Source organism: Cyprinus carpio, chromosome B8, assembly GCF_018340385.1.
Source record: "Cyprinus carpio isolate SPL01 chromosome B8, ASM1834038v1, whole genome shotgun sequence".
NCBI lineage: Eukaryota > Metazoa > Chordata > Actinopteri > Cypriniformes > Cyprinidae > Cyprinus > Cyprinus carpio.
The window spans coordinates 9,878,282-9,900,252 of NC_056604.1; the positions used below are offsets into that span (position 1 = coordinate 9,878,282).

Genomic DNA, 21,971 nt, shown 5'->3' on the forward strand with positions numbered 1-21,971 from the left:
ATGTATATAAAAAAGCACACACACACAGTATATATTTTGAAAATATTTACATGTATATATTTATATTCATTTAATTTATATTATATATATATATTATATAAACAACATTTTTCTTATATACATGCATGTGTTTGTATTTATATATACATAATAAATATACACAGTACACGTATAATGTGAACAAAAACGTTTACTTCGGATGCGATTAATATTTTGACAGCACTAATGAAAACATAAATTAATACATTAAATACAAAGGTATCAGTGACATAAATGTAGTTACAATAACTGGCACAACATTAACAACTGAATTGTAAACCGTTTAGCTGCTGCTGATTGGTAAATGTGTTGATTTTTGGGACAGTAACGGCTGATAGAATAGAGATGATGGTGTGTGCACTAAAAACAAACGAGAGAATCATAGCCATTAACAAAAGCACAAACACGAAGAGACAAATGTATGTCATCCTAACACTGGATACTTTTTCCATCAGCAGTTTTAGTAATATTAATCAAAAACCGATAATAAATGTACTTATGTCCTATTTAAAGAATTTATCTGATTGTACTAGATTTCCTCAAACCTCACCATCAATGCAGGTGCTGTGCAGTGCTGTAAGCAGGGATGTGTGTGAATAGTGCTGCTCATCCAGGGTGGACACGGACTGGAGTGAAGGCATATCTCCTGTGGGTACTGCTGAACGAGGAGGAGAAATGTGCTTCTTATGACGGGCGCGACAGTTTTGAAACCAAACCTGACCAGAAATAAATTCAAAGAAATTACTTAGACAGCATATGAGCTTTCTTCTGTTGCCACAACCATACATTTTTAGACGGCTTAATTTAGGCACTTTAGAAATTGCTAAAGAAATGTAACCTGAATGACGCGTCGGCTAAGGCCAGTCTGTTCAGCAAGCCTCTGAAGTGTCTGTGCATCTGGGTTATTGTCCTGAGCAAACTGGGCCTGCATAACCTGCAAGCCACAAACATCAAAATAGTGTCAACAGGGCCAGAGACATTAAGCCAGAGGGAACTCTCTAGCATGGTTTGATTACAAGTAGCAACAACAAAGCAGGGATCCATTATTGCTTATACTGAACCTCATTTGAATAAGACTCTGAACCCCAGAATTCAGTGTGTGGCGTATATTGAACCACGAGAGCGATGCTTTTGTTTACCTGCAGCTGGTCTGAAGTGAAACTGGTACGTGCTCTTTTAGATGGTTTTTGGTTTATTTCACAGCCTGTATGCAACACACCTTCAGGAGAGACGTTTTTTCCTGGAATAATAAATGGTAAGGAAAAGGTGTAATTATTTATAAGACAAACTAAGCATGCTACAAACCAGAAGACATTAAAACCAAACAACTGCTTTATTCTTCCTTTTTTTTTAATGAAACAGTTTATTGAAACTGCAGACCTCGTAATAAAGGAGCTCATAGTAAAGGAGGAAAGAACAGTAATTGTTTTCATAAATATGCAGTTTAACGAAGCTGCTGATATGTACAGTATATGGCCAAAAATGAACATGAAATTCTAAAACCTTTAAATCAGTGGCATCCTTATAGTAGACTTCTTACATGAAATGCTTATAAATATCAGTCAGTATCTCACAATAAGGTGTCTTAGCAAGATTATATTTAATCAGTATATGATCAAATCTCTAGTTTTAATTATTGGGCAAATCATAATGCAATGCAATAAATGATAAATAAACATTCCTCAAATCATGATTTTTCTAATACATTACATATGGACAATAAAAATAAATGAATAAAATCAAATAGTTGCTTCAGTCTAGTAAGTGTTCATCTTGAAATATTACTATCAATATATATATATATACGTATATATTATTATTATTATTCATTTATTTATTTTAAATTTACTTTAATTTTCACTTCAATCAGTAAAGATTTCACAATAAAAAAGACACGCATCACAACCCGAAGGTGGACATTTTTGGAATTACACCGAAAAGCTTCTACTTGTGTGTATTTTTTTTCTTTTTTCAGCAAAGTTTATGCAAGATCATGTTGATAATTTAGAGGCCTTAGAAATGTGATCATCAATTATGATACAGCAGGCTTTATAGAGTTAAAGCGCACCCCCTGTGCTCATGCAGGACTCTTACCTTTTTCAGCAGCACCTTTGAGTTCGTCCAGCATGCTGTCGTAATGAACTCGACACAACAATTTTTGTCCGACCAAAGCAAACTCCTCGCCTGTGGACAGCTGCCTCTTACAAGAGAAGCACAAGAAACATGCCAGGTGGTAAACATTTCCCTTCGCCCTGCGCACCCAGTCTGTGGAGTGAACCGCTTCACCGCAGCATGAGCACCATGTTCGATACCTCCTATCAAGCCATAATGGATTTAGTTAAATACATACTGAAACATCTTGTCTGTATATGCATAATATACACCTTTCAGAAGTACCTGAAGTAATCTAGTTTGCAGAAGACCTCTCGCTCTCTAACGTAGCAGGTTGTGTGTCCACTCAGAGTGGTTTGGCACACACTGCATGAAAGGCATTGCACATGCCAGCACAAGTCATTGACCTGCACTCAACAAGACATTTTATTACAAACTGAGAATCAGCTGATGGAACTGATCATACAGCATTTCAAATTGTCAATGAAATGAATAAATATTAACTAACGTTAAAGGATCCTTCTCACCTTAAGCAGATACCGGTCTAGGATGTCCTCTCTACATCTTGTGCAAACTGCTTTGCCTTGGAAAGCATCAGATGCCATTGTTTGAGGAAGAGCAGATGGAGAAAACCGGCCATTCAGAAGTTCTGGTGAACTCTGTAGAAACAGAAATTCTATTTGATCTGACATTTCAAACATACAGAAAATGTTATTGGCTCCTCACAACTGTAAACTATAGCGCACTTCTGTAAAGCACAGAGAAACGCATTGGGTTAGGGAAATGCGTCTTATAAATGATACTAAATGTTAAATTCTGCATTTAATCCCACAAATAACATTTTATGTACATATTAAAAGTAAATTTTTAATAAAATAAAAAATAGTAACAAAAAAAAATCGTATCTTTGCTACGTTTTACGAAAAAATATCGCGTTCGCGTGAGGCGGTAACCACAGCAACCGTCGCTCGTGCACTATTAGGATCTGTAGGCTATCGGTTACACCGACGGAAAACTCAGGTAGGCTATTGTCATTAATTAACGCTTTATTCATATCACATGTGTATCACAAAAAACTGTAAAACTATTTTAAAATTTAAAAAGTAGGCTATTTAAATAAAACCCGAAGAATTAAGCCAACCTAGAATATTAGTAAAAAAAAGTCGACCGTAGATTCAACATCGTAGATCCGTAGTATATAAATATGTAGATTTACCATACAAATGTCGCTTGTAACTTCTCTGCACTTGCTGATAAAATCCTCACTGCGATCCATAGACCTGACTGTAGTGAATGAGCTTCGTGTTCCCAAATCTCGAAACATGCAGCCTTTAAATGTGCGCGCTTCATCCCGTAAACATCATCCGCTCTCCTCTTCACCATGACAACTGCAACAATTACCAAAACTACATTTACGACTTCCAGGACTCCCAGTCATTGTTTAAAACGTCCGACTCTTGCAGTGTATTATGTACTTGAAATCCGCATTAGGGATTCGGAAACGGTTCAAATAATGGCATCACCCCAAACGTATCAATTACGCATGCCAATCAAAACCTCTGAAGAATCAGTGGAAGAAGAGAATTGATTTATTTAATAACACCAATTAAAAACCCCGCGTTTGGCAAAAACGCGCAACCAGAGCAACCCAAAGGTGAAGAGGTCTCGTTAAACTCTTGACATTTAATTGCCGCCATTTCAAGGCGGGTCCTTTTCTTCTTCTGGTATAATTTAGGGGAAATCGTGGAAATATTTCGCCTGAACTGTGGACGGAATAGGCTACATCACTTCGGGACAAAAAAAAAATCAATTTATCATTATGACCAGAAAGCAGCTTTCTAGTTATTTATTTGTTCATTGTTGGTATTTCAGAATTAAACAATAGGAGTTGGCCTTAAGCAATTTCCGTGTTAATGAGCGTTTTGATTTTAATTGTGTGGTTTTAAAATCTGTATGGACCAGCTGACAGACATGTGCCGCACAGTCGGACGCTTTGAACATTTGTTTGAATGTTCTTACATTATTTTAATGTTTTAAGATAAACAATAACAATAATCTATTATCATTATATTAAAATTTTATTAGTCTATCAATACTGATTTAATTTCATAGGACTATTGGTTAATACGTATAGTTATAAGTAGGCCCTAAGTTTATGGGGTCGCTTTTTATTATTTTTAATTAACCCAATTTCAGCAATTGTGCCTAATGGCTGATCCTAAATAGGCTTATTTATACTGTAGATTATAGACTAACAATTATAGTAATAAAAACACATAAATGGCATCTATTGTTATTCTGTTTACATGAGAATTCCATTAGCTTTAGGGTGTATGACATAGGCTCTCTCTCTCCCTCTCTCTCTATAAATATACACACACACACACAACCTTTCAAAAGTTTGGGATCATTAAGATTTTTAATCTTTTTTACCTAAGTTTCTTGAGCTCATCAAGGCTGTACTTATCTGTACTTATTTGAAAAATACAGAAAAAAAAACTTGTTATTTTGTGAATATTAAATTAACAATTTCTATTTTAATATACTTTAACATGTCACATGATCCTTTAGAAATCATTCTAATATGCTGATTTATTATCAGTGTTGGAAACAGTTGGGCTGCTTCAGGTTTTTTGGAACCTGTGATACATTTTTCAGGATTCTTTTATGAATATAAAATAAAAAATAAAAATAAAAAAACAGCATTTATTCAAAATGGAAATCTTGTGTTACAATATACACTACCTTTCAAGAGTGTGGAGTCAGTAAATTTTTTTCTTTCTTTTTTTGAATGTAATGAATACTTTTATTCAGCAAGGATGTGTAAAATGGATAAAAAGTGATAGTAATGACTCATATTGTTAGGAAAGATTTTTAACTTGTTCATAAAAGAATCCAGAAAAAATTATCAGTTTCCAAAAAAACAAACAAAAACATATATATTATACACATATATTATATTATATTATTATTTTTTATTTTTATTTTTTTTGAACAATGTGCCAGTGGAAATTTTCATCGCTGCACTCTGATGAGGCCTTCTTTAGCCCGCATGATTTGAGTTAAGGGTGTCGTGATCACTTCAGGACTGCAGGGATCTCTGTCAGGCCAATCAGAAAGCCTTGTAAAAATGCCCTAATCAGGAGTGATTGCCTTCTCCACAATCACAGCACAAATGTCCAATCTAACACTGATTGCACTTGCTGCCACCAGCAGTACACCCAAACACCACGAAAATCCCACTGACGCCATCTCTCTCTCTCTCTCTCTCTCTCTCTCTCACACACACACACACACACACACAAAGCATTCCTGTATGCATTTCACGCAGTACCTGCTTATGAAGGATCATTGATGTTTTGAGAGTAAGGCAATGCAATATACAGGCTACACATTAGAATGGAGTGAAAATTATTGCTTTGATGATATTAATAATCGTTAGCAGCCTACAGAAAAGGGCTATAGCAACAAGGCTTTTGAGAAAGGAGCGTTTGTTGACAAACGCAAGGCATGGAACGCAACGAAAAGGCCTCAAGGTCAGATTTTAACACAAGATGTGACGCAAAGACCATATAAGATGAAAATAATTTTTTTTCAATAAGAACGCGTAATTTTAAGCATATAAACCATGTTGCAGTTGTAATAACAGAAAAAATGTTGGAAAATTAGGTGAAATTAAATAAGTAGAGTAATTTACGTGTTATCCTACAATTTTAATCACGCGACCAGATTGAGAAATTCATAGATGCAAACTCTTCACCTTTCAGTGACAACTCACTTTTTTGATCAAAATATGTCACCAATGAGATTTGCTTAGATCCAGTGATATATTGTATTTATTGAGGGAGCGGAGGGAGGAGGTCTTACAAGAGTACCGTACTGGGGGCCGGTTGCATGAACTGTTTAGTCTTAAAAAGTCAGTCATCTTTTTTTTTTTTCTTCATGTCTGGTCATAACTTTTTTAATTCAGTTATGAAAAGGTAGATTGGTCTTATTTGTATCGGAAGAGTAAGACTGATTAGCCCTTGGCAACTGGTAGTTGGTCAGACTAGTTCTAAAGACCCGTGTCATAGCATGATGGCTAAATTTATGCAACTGGCCCCTGGGTTTTGTTTCAGTTAGGTTTGCATAGTATTTTCTATATTTATGTCTAAAAAGGGTAATTTTTATGTATGTGAGGGTCTGAGATGTGGGAACGGTAAAGAGAGAGAGAGCAAACACTTTGCATTTTATGTCAGCATTTGCCAACTAATCAGGACAATATTCTCTTAAATAGCCTGCATAGCACTTCATCTTTTTTAACATGGGATTTTGACCAAATATATTTAATCTTGATTTTTGTAAAATGTTGCACCAAAATGTAAAAAAAAAAAAAAACGTTTGTGCGCTTGCTCTCCAGATGCTAAAACTGGCTATCCCTGTACACTTTTGATCAGCTGTTCCTTCATCTTGGCTGAGCTTTCAATGTTGTCACGGGAAAGGATGAAGCTGATTGGTTGGTTCTTGTCAACTGACCCGCGGTGCGCTTGGGGCATTCTGAAAAGTTGAAATGTTTTTCTCTCGATGAGGCCGGTTGGGCCTGGAAAAAATGAGCGCGTTGAACCGCGTGCGCTTGGCAATCGTCGCTTCCAAAATGAGTGTTCCTGCCTCGCGTCTACATATGAAATTACAAACTTAAGTGCGCAAAAGCCGTGATACGTGAACGGCCCCTATAAAGTTGGTTTTGGTTATTTTTTGCTATATCTATGTTTGAAAATGTGATTTTGGCTTTTTGTGGAGTTTTCTTAATTGTGTTTGTTGTTGTGTGGAGTGGGTGTGTATATTGTTTTTTGGGGTGTGTGTGGCAGTCAGTCACTGCACCAGTGTGGATATTTACTGTACTTCGCAATCACAGATTCTAGTCTGCGTCTTAAAAAATATGATCCAAATAAGAATTTTCACCGTTTATTGTCATCTGAACAAGTAACAAGTCTGCCACTTTGTTCTGACCAACTGAGGAAAAAAGCATTACAGTAAAACGCGGCTACCAGTGGTGATTAAATCTAACGATCGGTTAGCTCATATCACATCAAACTGTGCAAATTGTTATTATTGTTATACTTTATTCTCCAATTATTAATGTTAACAACATCAGAATTGCCTATGTATTAGCATGTATATTTCAATTTCTGTACAGTCTAATCTCTAATTTTCATACAATTCGAATTTCATATTAGGAAATTCTTTTAACCCAAAAAGCAAAATATGCTCTCTTCAAACACAAATCTTGTGTAATCCCGGGCTAACGTTATCTGTAATCACATCTAAAACTGCAATATAATTTAATGTCATGCACATTGTGTTTCATAAGCACATAGTCCTCTCTGGTTTACAATCCTCCATCAAAAATGATAGATTTAATTATTCTAGCTGCTGTGAGAAAAGATCCTCCACCTGCAGGATCCTCACATGAGACAGCCTAGTAGCCGGGACAACTTCATGTTTACAGCATGCTCAATTTCCTGGGAAAACCTACACTTACCACTCAATTACAAAACATTATTATAAGCCAGGGGTGGCGAACTCCGGTCCTGGAGAGCCGCAGCCCTGCAGAGTTCAGCTCCAAAACCCTAATTAAAACTCACCTGCTTAGAGCTTTCTAGTAACCCTTCAGACCTTGATTAGCTTGTTCAGATGTGTTTGATTAGGGTTGAAGCAAAACTCTACAGGTCTGCAGCTCTAAGACGATAGTTTTGAACACTGGCTGGTAATTTACTTGCTCAAATAAAATAAATTTAAATTTATTAACCAAATTTTAACCAAAAAAAAAAAAAAAAGTTACGGACTGCAGCTTTAAAAAAAAAAATCACTTCTACATAAAGTTTTATGTATTCTCACATACAACCCTACTCAGTAGGCTACGACGTGTAGGGGAATGCTTTTTATGACTCTCTGTACATAGAGTAAAACCAGCATAGCAAAAGAACATGGAAAATAGAACGAACATAGGAATAAAAAGAAAACCGGAAAAAAAGATTAATGCTTTTTTACTCACTGAAATCCCCAGTGAAAACACTAGATGGCGTTGGCGTGAATGTACAGCTTTAAGGCTTATTGTAACCTGACCTACAATAATAGCCACGAAATAAACTTATTTTTGTTTGTATCTAGAATCTTCAAAACCATAACATTTGGAATAAGTGATATGTTAGACAATACATGACATGATGATTTCCCCCCCACTATTCAACTTTAATATTTCAATCTAATAAGCCCTGTATTTTTATTTACATCAATGATATGTAAAAATAGACTATAAGATTTATTAATATTAGTACAATATAGCATTTAAATAAAACACAGAATGCCGAGTCTTATGGACATCGTCACGTGATTCACCATGGCAACGCTGGCTGTCATCAGTTCCGCGCCAGGAAAGGTGTTGAGTATTCAGAGCTGGGCAGACAGATGCACGCATAGTTTTATTGTCCTCTGGATAAAAGAAAGCTCTCTTATTATCGCTTGATTCATATCAAAGATCACTGCGCACCGGCAAAATGAGTCATCTAAACCCAGGGTGAGTAACTAAGCTAGACCAAGTTGCAGTGCTGACTATAATGTAGGTGTAAAATGTTCTCTAACTATACTGTCCTGTCTTAGACATAATCAGTATGCATAATAATTATGAGTTTTCAGCTTTATTTTTATGACATGAAACTATGACCAAAAAGCTATTGTTACTGTGGAGATGAAACAACAGAAAGAGATCAACCACTGACTTGTTTATTGTATACCAAGGGCATGTTGTTTGTTTGTTTAACATGCCTCCAATCTCTAGGGGTCATATTAATTATGTCTTAATTGATAATTAAGACAAAAATGAATTACATTTAGCCTAAGTGTAATATGAATGAATCCATATGTTTAGACTGTCTTTCAGAGGAATTATGTTTTATTTCTGAACAATTTTAGACAGAGACATGAATTCATAGGGGGCCATGGGTTAAGTGTGCTATCCATCCACACTCAGTTCCAATAGAAACCAGACACTGGTAATGGTATCTACTTGGCCTGTGGATTGCTGTACAGGTTGTGCTGTCTTCTTTACAAACGCTGAGGGAAATCAAATCTGTATCGGAAAAAGCCAGGCAGACAAACAGTCAAGCATTTCCAAGACTACACTTGACACAGATGTAGTGTTCACCTCAAGCTGAAATCCTTGGCACTGGTAGCCTTGAGGATCACTGAATCATTCCATCAGTCTGGTCAGGCCTGTCTTTACATTACAAGTCCATCATGCCTGTATAAATGTTACAATGTGCCTGACAGCAGGCCGGTTTCCACTGGGATTGACAAAAAACTGTTTAGATTAAATTCAAATAGTGTAACATCTTAACAGTATCAAAGTTCAGGAATACAGTGTTGTTAATGTTTTTCTCCATGTAGTCTTATTTCAGCTTTACAATAGCTTATCTGACAAACATCTGGCTGGGTACTTCAACAATGCAAGAATACGAAGACATCTTCAGAAAGTTGGGCTGGTATGTGCACATTTAACATAGTCAAGCTAGAAAATTATGTTATGATTATTCATTGAAATTAACCAAGAGTTTAGATCGTTCGAAAAAGTTTAAATATTTACAAAAACTAACATACGTTGAGCTTGAGTTATAGAATGGAATAAGTATTCACATAATGATCACTTTAGGTAACCTGTCAAAAGATGAAAGGAAAAGCACTTTATTTTATACAAGATCAGATGCATCAGTCATGAAATGCAGGTGCATGTGCTTCAGATCTCTCGGAGCGGCCGGATTGTTCCTGATAAGGAGTACAAGCACAAGCTGATCCAGCGAGGGCATCAGAGACATGTGAGGGAGTGTCTAGCTCAGGCCATCTTTCACAAGGGTGCTAGACATGGAGGTGAGAGCATTATACAGTCCACATGTGCTTTATCAAGACACTATTATCCTTGGCCATTGTGTAGTGTCAAAAAGTAAGAGTACTGATGTCAGCTATTCTGCTCACATAATCAGATTTGTACAGTGTAAAGACAGTATTTATGAAACCTTTACACAAATACAGTTCGTTTAAATGGAGCACAAATAGTCATTTTTATCTAGACGTCTCATAAAATCATAAAATGTATGAAATCCTGTACTAAAGCAAAAAAAAAAAAAATGTTTTTCCATATATTTTCTATAAGATAATTCACTTTTCCGCTGTTTATTCAGCGCCTTCATCAAACTGAGATCAAGAGAAAACTTGAGGAATTTGCACGGAGGGAACGAATCCACAAAATGAAGGTTTGTATCTCTTTTTACAGAACTCCTTTCAGACTCAAAGTGGCCTTGGTGACATGATAATAAAGTTCATTTTTTGATACAGCTTTTTGCATTTTATGTTAGGCTGAGCGCACCAAGAGATATGAGGATGAACCAGTGCTAAAGCTGTCACCTCGGCCACCCACAAGGCCAAAGATCTCACACGCACAGCATTCTGGGCCGCAGGGAGAGCATTCCGAGTCAACAGAATCTGTGAGTGGCCTATTTGAGTGTATAATGGGTAAAATAGCTTTAAATTCTACTTAAAATTAGTTTTTACTGGTTACTTAAATTAAAGTTTTGTAATTAATGCAATTAGAATTTTTTAGTGTTAATTTATCTATTTCAACAATACCTTTATTTACTGGAGGTTTGTATTTACTGCATAATAAAAAGGTTAGCGTATATATATAACTCCTTTTCTATAATGCACAAGTGTTACTTTAGTAGGACATGTCACAAACATGTATATTCAGGTATTATATCTCAAATTTGGTAAGGTAGTTATTCTCATACTCCTGTAGCCGAGTTCTTCCAGGCCAAACACAGCTCCAGGGAAGATGCAGAGGCCTGTTCGACTTAAGCCCCTAAACAGTAACAGTGCCACGGGCTCTCTGAAAAGAACGTCCCCTCGACAGAGACCCCGGGACCGGGACTCCTCCAATGACACAGATCAGCCCCTCAGTTATACGGTGAGACCCTCTTGAGATGCTAATACATGTTCACTTACAAAGCCCCTTATCACGGGTCACTTACAAAGCTCAAATCAATGTCAAAGATCTGATATTAATTTTTGAGGTGCTGCCCTGCTGAAGTATTGAAGAATAAAAAGATTTTTATATTACTATTATAAATAAAATTATAAATATTGCTCATAAAATTCTTATAAAACCAAATTATCAAAGATATGATACAAATGATTTTTATAATTGCATTTTTTATTAATCAAAGTCTTTTTAATTAATTTGACTGTAAGTCAACAGTTGGTTCTCAATTAGTTTGTTTTATTCTTTTATACGGATTTTAAAGAAATAAAGTTTTATAAGAACTGGTCTCCAGAGCTATAAACTAGCAACCTTAGAGCATTGTTATTTTACTATCATTAAGATACTATTATAGTTTTTATTAATATTTTGAATCAGTATATATATATATGTTTATTTATTTATATATTCTTATATTTTAGTTAATGTTTATTTCAAGTAACAAACATTTTTTTTATGATTTTAAGTGTAGTTACGTTTTAGTGAACAGTAATAACTCTATAATGACTAAAATTTCTGTCTCTCTGGGTTGTTTTATAGCTGGACAGAGATGCTGTGAAACAGTTGACCACAACAGGCTTCTCTAGCACTGTCTCGCCCTACCGTCTTCCTGTCATTAACAGTTATGTGACCCCTGTGCCGCCCCTCACAAAGAAAAAAGAAAGAGAGCCGAGAATGAACGGCACACTCAGGGGTCGAAAGTTAAGACCCACTACTGCACCAACAGTTGCTACAGAGGTCAGTATATATTGAAGTTATTTACATTAAAGAAACCTTCACTTACAATATTCTATTATACGCTTATGCTATTCCTCCATCTACAGCCGTCTTCTCTCCAGAGGACATCAGCCCAGAGTAAAGTATTAGTAAGCATGGTGTACTTTGGAAAGAGTGTTCACCTGTCTCATGATCTGATGGACCTCAGGGATGAAGTGAAGGTCTTCCAGCAGCACTGTGGAGGAGAGAACCTGTGTGTCTACAAAGGGAAGCTGAGAGAAGGAGGTCAGTGTAGGTCTCTGTACATCTGGGCTTTGTAATTCATATTTTAAGGACACCATGAATTGTGTTTACACTATTGATCTGGGGGCTTTTTGATAATAAGTGGTTCTTACCTGGTAGTGTCGCATATATTAGAATATATTATGCATATATTATGTGATTCTTCATCTTTGGTTATAAGACACACAATCATCAAAGGCAAATGAAAATGAACTTTCTTTGCGTACACTTACTTGTAGAAGTGTTCCAGTTTGTGTCAAGATGCCACCAGGGATTTCCCTTCAGTCTTACGTTCTTCCTGAATGGCCTGCAAGTGGATCGGGTCAGCTCCTGCTGTGAGTTCAAACACAGGAAAGGTGCTCGGCTCGGGGGCAGACATGGACACTTTGGATTTTGCGGTGTGGAAGGAGCCTCTCCATGCTACAAGTAATGAAAATTTATTTCAATATATATCAATTTCAATTATATATGTACATACTACCTTTCAAAATTTGGGGGGTCAGTAAGTCTTTTTTTTAATAATTCTGCACTTTTATTCAGCAAAGATGCATGCATTATATTGATCAAAGGTGAAAGTAAATACATTTTATAACAATAATAAGTTGTAAAAAAGTGTATTCCCAAAAATATTAAGAAGCACAAAAAGCATATCAGAATGATTTCTGAAGGATCATGAGACACTGGAATAATTGCTGCTGAAAAAAAATTCAGCTTTATCACAGGAATAAAATGTATTTTAAAATATATAAAAAAAAATAAAACAGTTATTTTAAATTGTAATAATATTTCACAATATTACTGTGTTTTTGACCAAATATAGCCTTGTTGAGGATAACTTTAACAAAATCTTACCGAGCACCAAACTACCTACTTATCATTATTATCTTTGGTTATTGAAAAAAAACACTAATCAAGATGCATTGTGGTTTTTACGTTGTCATTCTTCAGGTGTATTATTGCTATGGGCTTGGACAAAAAACCCACCCCTCCTCAAAAAAGAGTGAAAGAGGAGCTGCCAACCTCTAAATCCTCTTATGCTAAGGAGGCCACAGAAGTAAATGAAGATATAGAAACACATTCCAATGCAGAGCCTGACAAGCCTCAGGAAATGGAGACAGAATCTAATGGAGAAACAACACGACAGAAAAAGACCAAAGACGGTACAACTCTATGAGTTTGCTGATTTTAAAAAACACTATCTTTTAATTGATGCCTCTGCAGGTCTATTGTACTAAGCATGGTCTCATCTATTGAGTTAGTAGTAGAAGAGCAGTAGAGCATGACTCTAGCACAGTGGTTCCCAAAAGTGGGGGTCGCGACCCCCCGGGGGGTCGCGGGACCCCGGCGCAGGGGTCGCGAGATGATTTCTATAAAAAAAAAAAAATATAGGCCCTATATATTTTTGTTGCAATTAATTTAACCCTTTCGCACGTACGATCACACCGGTGTGATCAGTCTAGGCTGGTCCCTGGAGTGTACGATCACACCGGTCAGTGCATGACGTGAAATTCAAATGTGCTCTCGCGCGTTGGCTGGCGCTGAGCCAGAGACAGGCGCGCTCAGAGCTGTCATCACAACTTTTCAGTGTTTTCAACCACATAATGTTTATTTTTTTGTTTCAGACTTATAAGGTACTAAAAAAAACAATACATTTAGAGTTTGTAAAATACACGCTGATGTCAAAGGACGAGGCATAATAATCCTTTCCATTATAATTAGACATGTTTTATGCATATCAGATACACATTGTGTAAGTAACTTTAAAGTTTACTCTATTATTCTCCCAGTTCACCATCCACTTACTTTTATGTATTTCGGGAGAAGTGGATGAATTCACGGTTGTAAATCCAACAGATCCGATTCTCTGAACTGCGTCTGCGGCACAAACTAACACGGCGGCGCCCATCGCGCATACAGCTCAACTAACGCGATCGTTATAAAGGTGTTTAAACAACAAAACACTTCCACTTGCATATATTTGAAAATCGGAATATCAGCTATTTTATGCCATATCTAACAAATTTGTGAATATTTTGAATAAAAAAGGGAAAAATGACATAAAAGCAGATCATCATTCATTCAGCTCTGTTGTTTCTGTGGTGTGTCACGTGACAAGCAATGACGCGTCGCCATGGAAACCATAAAGTGACATCTAAATAACGATTGCCTTGAAAAACTCACGCTGGGGGGTCAGCCAGAATATTTTAAATTTACGTGTGAAAGGGTTAATTCAATACTTGTTAAATGGTGTTTGCAGAAAAGTCTGATACAAATAAAAAAAAATATAGTGTGAAAGGGTTTATATATATACATATTTGTATATATGTATGGTGGGGGTTAGAGGTGTATCTGTGTATTTATGGTGGTGGTGGGTGGCTTGGAAGTTTGGGAATTATTATTTGTGTATGTATATGGGGGGGGTCGCGGGGCAGCAGCGCATTTATCATGGGGGTCGCGTATTTGTTAAATACACAAAAGTTATTTTAATGCATCTATAAATTAACATTTATCTTGTGCTCTCATATAGAGTATGAGGAGGACTTTGAGGCAGATGATGAAGGGCCAGTTGAAGATGGTGATGAAGTAGAGGAAAATCCATCACATACTGCTAATGAAGGAGAAAAAGAAACTGAGACCAGGGATGAAAATGACATAAATGAAGAGAAAAGCAACTCTGACAGTGATGTTGCCAGTATGTCTAGTATGTATTACTTTATGGTCACACTATTCAGCAACAATTGTTCAACATGTAAAATTAACCATCTGTGTTCTTAAACACCTACTACTCACCGATTATTTGTCTTCTTCCTTCAGAGGTTAAAAGGTCATCATCTGTCTCATCTGGTCGAACGTCCAGCTTGTCCAGCAGTGACAATGACAATAGTGAAAGAGAAATTGTGGAGGACACCAAAGAAGTCATCACTGCTGATGTTCCAGAGGAGAGCATACATGCAGAGGAAGTTATCACAACAGCTGAGGCCAAGCTAGAGGAGACAGAGGCCACAGATTCCAGCGATGTTACATTGCCTCAAGCTGCTGCGGAAGACTCTGGGACACAGGATAGTCCAGGGGATGGCATGGAGAAGAGCGACCTGGAAATGTCAGAAGACACAGACAAGAAAGACGGAACTGAAGGTGAGCAATCTGGGGAGGATGCCAAACCTGAAGATAAGCCACAAGAAAATGAGCCGGAGAGAGGTGAGTGTCTGCATGAAAACAGTGCTGTGTGTCTGTCATGATCTTTTGTGTTTATTCATGATAGCTTTTACAACATCAGCAAACTGGAGGGTCTGTTTTATGCTATTTACAAATAAACTAGCTGGGATTGCTGCGAGATAAACAAAGTGTTTAGTTACTTCACACTGCATTTTTAATTAAAGCTGAAGTGTCATTTGTTGGATGTTGAAATACTTTCTCCTATCCCAACTTAATATGCAGAGACATCTGTTTTAACATTTTTGTTTATTGTCACTACAGGCATAATAATTATTAATTTTTTCATTTTTAATATGTGAGTATTTTTTGTGAAAATTTTTTTTTTTTTTCATGTGGGGAGAGGATAATGACATGTACATGACCTCACTAATTACTCGAGTTCTGATTGTGTTAAACAGTACATATGTAACATAATTCTCTGTGTAATTGTCAAGACCACTGAGAGCCCAGTTTGTTAAACTCTATGTGGTCTTGCAAACAGCATTGTATTGATTGGTTTGTGTCATCAAATGTGTTTTTGATAGCATTTATGTGTGCTTCCATAAGCATACTGCTCTGTATAAACTGATCTGTCTTGACTTTCACAATTCATCAAGAATGTTTGGACTTATTTTTGAGCTACTTATTGTTTTTAATTTGACAAGTGCACTGCAAAGCAATCTATAAACAATCTATATATTATGCATTACCTGTTAGCTCTTGTGGATTTGTTTAAATGATGGGAATACAGAGCAGTGTTTTCTATTTGTGATTTTGTGTTAAGTTTTTGATTTCAGTGTGTGTGTATCAAATGTGCATCAACCATTTTTGATTTGTTTTCTGTCACACATGATTTTGCTTAATTGGTACACTTCAAGTGTTGTGTAAAAATCCATGTGTATTCTCATCAGAGAGGGTTATGGATCCTTTTTGGGCACCCCGTCCTTCGATTGAAAGCTTTAAGTGATTGTTCACTGCATGCATGCTGTGTTCTCAATCAAAGTGTTTGCTGTGTTTGTGGTAATAAACTTTTCATTTACACTATTATTTTTGTTTCATTGCTTCTATGTTTCATTTCTAAATATGTTTAACATGATTGACTAAATGTTATTAATGTAGTTAATTCACAAGGTAACATTAACATTTTGTTATGGATTTCATATGTCTGTCTCATTCCCCGTGACTATAAACAGCCAAGTCAATGCAGGAGAAGTTGGCTGAGACCATTTTGAAGGAATCTCAATGTAGTTCAGAGCCAGAGTTTAGTGATACAAGCACAGAGGAAGATGAAGGGGCCTCAGTGAAGACCCAACAGGATGGCCAAGGTAAAAAAACAAATTGTCTTTTAATTAACACAGTTATTTATTTCCAAAATAGCACTAGTAAAGATAATTTGTATTCTGTAGTACACAAACAAAATATTGACAGTTTTGTGTTTGTAAATATGTATAAATCTGAAATGGTTTAATTATAAATGCTCACTTTTACAGGAACCGAAATGGCTGAAATCACTTCGCCACAACCATCAAATACACGTGATGACATTCTGGATGAAAGTGAAGCCAACACACATGAAGCTGTGTGTGAGGAAAGGGCGCATGATGATATTGAGAAGTGTCAGCCTACCGAAGAGACATATGAACAGGAACCTAATTTCCACACAGAAGAAGAAGTACAAGAAATAGATGAGACTCAGGAGGGAGCAGAAAGTTTAGACAGGGCGAAAGAACAAAGTGAGAGTACAAACGAGGCTGAACAACAAGATAAAAGAGAGGAAGTAAAAACTGAAACTGAGGGGGCAGAGGAGAAAGTTATGGATGGGGATAATACAAATGCAGAGGTTAATACGGAGTCTAAAAAAGACAAAGTATCATTAGTACAAGAACCAGAAACACTTGCTGAAATGCTGGACACTGGAAATACAGACACTGAGGTTTCAGAGATGGAGGGAGAGGGTTCGGCATCTCAGACAGAGAATGGTACAGAAACAGGTGCAGGTGACACTGAGAGGCAGCGAGATGCTGATGACGTAGATCAGAACATAGAGAGGAGGAGCGATGGACAGACAGACAGAGATGAAAGAGAAGACCTAGCAGATGAGGCTGGGGTTGATAGGTCAACCGGGGAAATGGTACAGGAGACAGATGACAAGGTTGATGATGGTAAGGTGGAAGATGGAGAAAAAATCTAGTGAAAATAAGGCAACGGAAGAAGCTGCAGAAAAGCTAGAGGTTCAGGATAGAAGGGAAAGTCTGGGAAAAGAGGAGACAGAGAAACCTGGGGATGAAGAGACCCAGGATGGTGAGAAAGAAAATGAGTTTGGGGGTGGCAATAATTTAAATGCAGAAAAGAAAGAAAATGAGGACAGTACAGAAAAAGATGAAAATGGTGTAAATGATGAAGCTAAAGGAGGTGAAGCTAAAGAACTGTCTAGTGAGGCTAGGAATACACAAAATGAGTCAGAGGATGTTCAGGATGTGAGGACACAGGGTAATGAAAAAGAGGAGGATGCCCCTGAATGATGAAAAGGTTAGAAACGAACTAGTGTTGAGGCAGAGGAAGAAAGGCAAGAGAAACCAAAGAGTGAGGGATGATAATGGAGGAGAAACGAAGAAAAAGTGAAAGACAAAACAATGGAAGATGGGGCTCAGAAAGAGGGAGAAGAAGCAGAGATGGAGGACAAGAAGATAGATGAGATGGCAGAGGGAGCAGATGGAAATTGTGTAGAGAATGTGCTAGAAACAAGTGAAAAGTTGGTAGAAGAGCCAAAGAAAGAGGTGACAGATATGAACAAAATTAGTGAGAATACATTAGAAGCAGGGGATGGAAAAGAAGAGGCGGTTTCTGATGAAAATACAGCCCAAAAACTAGAGGTCAACTTTGAGGACCAAAATGAGGAATCTATTTCACAGGAAGAACAAAATGAAATAGGTTCAAGGGGGGCACCCGATGATGACACAGAGGTCAGTACCAGTACCAGGGAGAAGTGATGATGAACCTGCTGGGGTGAATAATGACCTGCTAGATAGTAAACACAGATGCTGAAAATGGAGAGAGACAAGACGTCAGTCTTGAGGAGGCTGAGAAGGTAGAAGAATATCTCCAAGAGGAAATGCAAGGTAAATCAGAGGGTGAGACAACTGGTGATAGAGCTCAAGAAGTTATAGATGATAATAAAAAAGCCAGAAACTGATAAAGATGTGAAAGACGAAGAAAAACAGATGACGACGAGCAAGAGATTGCAAATAAGTCAGATGCTGAACTTGTTCCCTCGGAAAGGGAGTCTCAATTGGGTAATGAACATGAGGACCAGGCCGGTGACAATCAAAAAGCAGACAAAGAAGAGGCTGATAAAGAATCAGAGACATCTGCAACAACGTTCATAGAAAACGTAACCTCTCAGATAACCCAGGAGACAACCAATAAGGATACAGAAAATGACATTGTCTCGGCAGATGCCAAAGCACAAGAACCAAATGAGTCAGAACTGAAAAGTACTGACAATGAACTGAGAAGTAGAGATGCTCCTAAAGTAATGGATGGAGATCCAGTGGAACCTTTGGAGAGTAAAGTGAATTCTGTAAATACTGATGGTGGTTCATCTGTTACCCATTCACTGAAATCACAGCCTGTGGAGAAAGACAAAGATCCAGTTCTGAGCATCGATTCAGAAGATCTGGCCATTCATTCATCAGCTTTAACTAAATCAGTTGGGGTGGATCTAGTAAGTAACTGGATTAGCATACACCAAGATCAAGGTATTTTCAGACATTTATCGAGCCGCTTGATGAAGAGAGTCTCATCTCTGAAGAAACTGAGGAGAGGCTAAATGGTGAAGTATTAAAAGCTACAGACACACCAACAAGTACTGATATTGAGGGCCTTGATGAAACACTCAATAGTAGAGATGAAACTGCAACTCCTGCAAGGAAAAATCTCAGTGTGAACACAGAGTCTGTAGTTGAAAGCTTGAAAACAGAGACCAAAGCTGAGGCCATAGAAGCAGATGCTCACAGTAGAACTACCAAAGACAGCATACATACCTCAACCCAAAGATGAAAGAGTCCAGGAGGCTGGAGATACTAAAGGTTCTTTGGTCACTACTAGGTCAAGACAGAGTAATTATGAACAGACAATCAAAAAGACATTGCTGGACAGGAAACATCAATATCAGATGATACCATAAACCTAGGGACAACAGCAACATCTGAAGACATTCAAGAGCGAGCACCATCTGAAACTGAACATCAGAATGTACCAACAAATGTCGACCTGAATGGAAAAGAATATGAAAGCAGTAATCAACAAAACATGACTGATGAAACCATGCATTTATCCCAAACAGAGGAAGCAAGTAAAAAAGAGACCCTGGAGAGTTTAGAACACAATTTGCAACCTGAACATGTATCTCAGACCGAGTGTATCGAGCCTCAGAGTCCAACAATCACAGTAATTACAGACCTCACAATCATCAATAAATCGGGAAACGGAAGCCAAGATGACACCTGCAAGTGTAGACTTCCATTCCAGACAGTCGGATGGAAACAGTAGAACGAAAGTAATCGATGGTCATTTAAAACAGACTCTCAGCAGCAGAGACACATTAAGCACTTTCTCATTGGACGACGCAAGGTTTTTTGGGCCCGCAGGATATCCAAGATTAACGACTGCTCACACTGAGAACAGTTATTAGAGCAATAGTAAATCCTTAAGCTAACCCAGGGGTCTCCAATCCTTCTCCTTTTCCACCGAGTTTAGGTTCAGCCCCAATTAAACATATCAGAACAAGTTAATCAGGGTCTTCAGGATTACTAGAGTTTTCCAGACAGAGTTGTGTTGGGGCAGATTGAACTGAACTCTGCAAGACATTGGCCTTCCAGGAGCAGGATTAGACCCATATTAATGGGTTTAAAATAGGGCACTTACTTTTCCTTATCAGAGACCCATAGTGAGTCCTGTGTGCTTGGTAGTGAAGCTATCAACAGCCCACTGAAAATAGACACCGTAGGACTCGCACAGCACAAATAATTTAATTATTCATGATGCGGAGACCCTCCAGTTGGTCAGGCTGCACTAGCAGTATACCGACATACTTCAGAACTTAACTAAGAGAAATTGAACTAAAACATCAATGCTTGCACTTTCCTCTGTGTTCCTGATTAGTTATAGTATTAGAAGAATGACATGAACACCTTGCTGATTTTTGACACTAGTTTAATGAGTTTCTTATGATTTTTACACTGGATTAGTTCACATACATTGCTATGATACCGTCTTTGTTTCTTGTCATATACTTGAGATGTTTCGAGACCCACAAGCAAGGCCAAATTGCTCTAACAGTGCCTGTGTTGTTAGGTGATGTCAGTCATGATCTTGTCAAGTTCCTGTTTCTCTCTGGCTTATGCTCAAAAAAGCTGTTTGCTTTTGAAATTAGAATAAAATACTGAAATACACTTATTTGTCCTGCTCTACCAGATACTTAATCGACACTGAAACACCAAACACAATATAAAAACCAATAAAACAATAAAAATAAAAGTTTTGACTTTGAAATCAAAACTTTGAGATAATAGTATGTATAATGAAAATGTATAACTGTATAATAAGTATGTTGAAATCTTCATTCTTATACAGAAGTACACACAATGACTGAAGTGTCAATGATTGAGTGTTATGTGTCCCTTAGCACTAAATATGGTGCGTTCAACATAATAATTACAAGTTGACAATTCTGATATCCTACTCTTGAGCTGTTCACGCTCTCTGGGGGGGACCTCTGAAATTATTAGGTTTCTTTAATAACACTCTTATTTGCCAAATGACTCATTGTGAGGTTTTGATTCATGTTCGTGCCATTTTGGTTGAAAGAAGTAGGAGCTCTTTTGAACATTATGACTTTGACAGCAATGTAAATAGTGGTTTTTAAAAGTCGAAAACTCCATAATTATGGTAATCAGACATGTCATGTTTGCGTGTGATGTTCTTCAGAGAGTTGCTGCTTCTAGTTGCTGTCCTCAAAACTTCCATTGCTGCTGCATGAATGGAAACGCATGGTGCTCATGGGATCTGACACATGTCCTGCGGGAACAGCACAGAACACAGTGACTGACACGCACTCTAATACAACACACCACTTGTTGCACCATATGCTGACACGCACAATGCTCTCATCTTTGTGAAAATGTCATGTTTTACTTCAAAAACATGATTGTGCCATACTGTGAATAAAAAATATGGTAATTAAAATAAAATGAAAAACAATGTTGCCCCCCATTAACCGGTACCAGACAAACAATGAATCACAGAACACACGATAGTCATTGTATAGTCATTTCCAGTTTGGACACTAACCGTTTCGGTCAGTGGGGGGGGGGGTTGGGGGATACTGCATTTTACTCCTCAGCTTATCCAGGGACAAGCCCTGTGAAGACCTTGGACCAGAGCGGTCAAAACTAAAGGAAAGGAATTGAACTCAACCAATGGCGATTCGTATTGGTTTACATCTAAAGACCACCAGAACAAAGCACGATTCTTCTTCGATTATGAATTTTAAATGATG

General features: G+C 37.3%; 2 pseudogenes; one reads left to right on the forward strand and one right to left on the reverse strand.

Annotated features, from left to right (window-relative positions):
• Positions 1–164: 164 nt before the first annotated feature.
• LOC109104696 lies at positions 165–3,571 on the reverse strand (annotated as a pseudogene).
• A 5,875-nt stretch (positions 3,572–9,446) lies between these two features.
• On the forward strand, positions 9,447–20,228 carry LOC109094083 (annotated as a pseudogene).
• The last annotated feature ends 1,743 nt before the right edge of the window (positions 20,229–21,971 follow it).